The sequence below is a fragment of the Penaeus japonicus genome, unplaced genomic scaffold, assembly GCF_977035675.1.
Source record: "Penaeus japonicus unplaced genomic scaffold, GWHDUDI00000001_assembly GWHDUDI00000008, whole genome shotgun sequence".
NCBI lineage: Eukaryota > Metazoa > Arthropoda > Malacostraca > Decapoda > Penaeidae > Penaeus > Penaeus japonicus.
In genome coordinates, this window is record NW_028234410.1 from 22,622,623 (window position 1) to 22,625,122 (window position 2,500).

Below are 2,500 nucleotides of genomic sequence, written 5' to 3' on the forward strand. Positions count from 1 at the left end.
TGACATAAATACTTGAACACTTCCATAATAAAGAATATGAGGATGATAACTATTGTGACTATCAAAAGGGTCATAATGACACGGCTAATAACCATAACAATGCTATTAATCTTAACAACGACAATAACTACAAAATACTAATGCTATTAAGTGATATTAGTAATGATAATACTGCGCCAGTCGGACCCGCCCGCCGCTTACATCTGGCGTTGATGTTCTTTTGAGTCTCCGAGCAGCTGGTTGTACCGCTTCGCACCTGATGTCTTCCCCGGCGCCAGGGAATGCGAGGCCCTTTGGAGACCCTGCAGACAGCACGAAGATCTAAACAAAAGCAAGAAGAAAGAATTAATGATGTGATAGTTGAACGAGCGAAGAGCAGAGGATACTCTCGATAGCGCAGTCCGATGCCATCCAAAATAGACGAAGAAAAAGGAAAAGAAATATGACCAAGGGCGCCTTAACGATTCCCGTAAAGCCCTCACGTCTAAGCGTACAAGTCTCGTTCTGTTGGTTGGGAGTGAAGCTTGATGGAGTGAAAGTGCTTCGGGCACTTTATATATATATATATATATATATATATATATATATATATATATATATATATATATTTATATATATAAATACATATATACATACACACATACATATATATATATAAATATATATATATAATATATAATATATATATATATATATATATATATATATATATACATTATATAATACATATATACATATAATATAATAATACATATATACATATATATAAATACATACATACACACACACACACACACACACACACACACACACACACACACACACACATATATATATATATATATATATATATATATACACACACAGACTGATAGATAGATATTTAGATAAACAGGCAGAAAGACGATCTCCCGGTCCCATGAATTTTATTTTAGATTTATTTTTACCGCCACGTGATAAATCGATTTTGAGTTTTTAATATAACAGCAGGGGAGGCGAAGTAATGCTTCTATGACACTGACGTCAAGAGAGAGAATGAAAGAGAGAATGAGGGAGGGATGGAAGTAATGAGAGAGAGAGAGAGAGGAAATAGAAGGCGAAATTATTGCAAGATTGAAAAAAAAAAAAGCATTTCTCTTAAAAAACTCATATTTCTTATCCCCTTCAGAATCTCATCCATCTTCATATGCATCCCCCTCCCTAAAAAAAAGAGAATAAAAAATACAAATCAATATCCCAGATCAGCATCTTTTCCACTACCACAAAAAACACGTCAAGGATACAACGACAACAAAATATATATAAATAAGCCTACAACAAGGGAATTGGGTAGGGGGGGGGGTGCGTCTACAGTAGTCGTGGACACAGCACAGTCAAGAAAGTCCCCTAGAGCTCAGGTGCGTCCCTCATCGCGTATGCTCCTTCCGTGCCATCTCCCTGTCTTCGCCAAGGCCAAGGCAGCTCCGAAAGTACTTCCCAGTGATGTAGGAGCATCGCGCAAACGTGCTAATGATCTTGCAAGCGGGAGAGCAGAGGGAGGGAGGGATGTTCAGTCGTCTGATACGTGGATATTCTTCTGTCTCCTTTTTTTCTGTTTATTTAAAGAGTTCGCCTGATGTAGCAGATGGATTTGTCCTTCAGAGACGCACTGCAGCGACTTACGTCATTTCAGGTCAATAGGATCTGACGGAATCTGTGAACAGCGTTCATAGGATGCTCATTTTGCAACAATTGTAACCAAGTCAAGTACCTTTTCGGGTATTGTTAGTTTTATCACTATTGATAGATTGCGATGCTATTGAAAACAACATTTTAGTTATAAAGATGTAGGCAGCATTAATTGAAAGTATTATATTAGTAACATGATATTATCTGTGAGTGTGGTTGTGTGGCATGTATCACTTAATTTATAAGAATTATAAATGGAAGAAGAGAGAGAGAGAGAGGGATAGGATAATAAAGGAAATAGAAAGATAAATTGAAAAAGGGTTGAAGTGGAAAACTAGCTGCAACATTCTATAAAATTTTCGTAACGTGAGGCTTTGTCACGTTGCTGGTCTTTTTCATCAGACTGCGATAACCTGAAGCGTCAGCATATTCGATGCAACATGAAAACATTTTATTAGCATATTCCATTGTACAACATGGGAATCTTGATTTTATTTATGTATGACTTCTTATCCTTTCAATTTCCTTATTATATTTTAGTTATATTACATTCTAGCATTTTCGCTGTCGTTTTACATGGATACAATTTATTAGAAAACTTGTTCATTTTTCTCTACGACTTTACCTGTAAACTCTCCTAGTTGGTTATTGAGTTGATATATAATTGGAATCCTCCCTCTCTGTATCATATACTTCTGGTTATATGTCAGTCAGTTCATTATATCTTATTTTTCTGTATTTCTTTTCAAAATGTTCATAACAGTAATTTCAATTTTCTGTTTTGCAGAACGAGGAGTGAGAAAGCCGTAGATTGTGGACGGCTCCGCCAACG

At 36.1% G+C, this 2,500-nt stretch overlaps 1 protein-coding gene across 1 annotated transcript in view; it reads left to right on the top strand.

Annotated features, from left to right (window-relative positions):
* The window catches only part of LOC122250272 (two pore potassium channel protein sup-9-like), a 456,730-nt gene that overhangs the window by 106,192 nt on the left and 348,038 nt on the right, over positions 1–2,500 (top strand). Inside the window, exon 2 of the mRNA XM_086539260.1 lies at positions 2,456–2,500. This exon is cut by the window's right edge and continues 1,086 nt beyond it. The gene's annotated coding sequence lies outside the window, so the exon portion shown is untranslated. The remainder of the gene's footprint in view (positions 1–2,455) is intronic.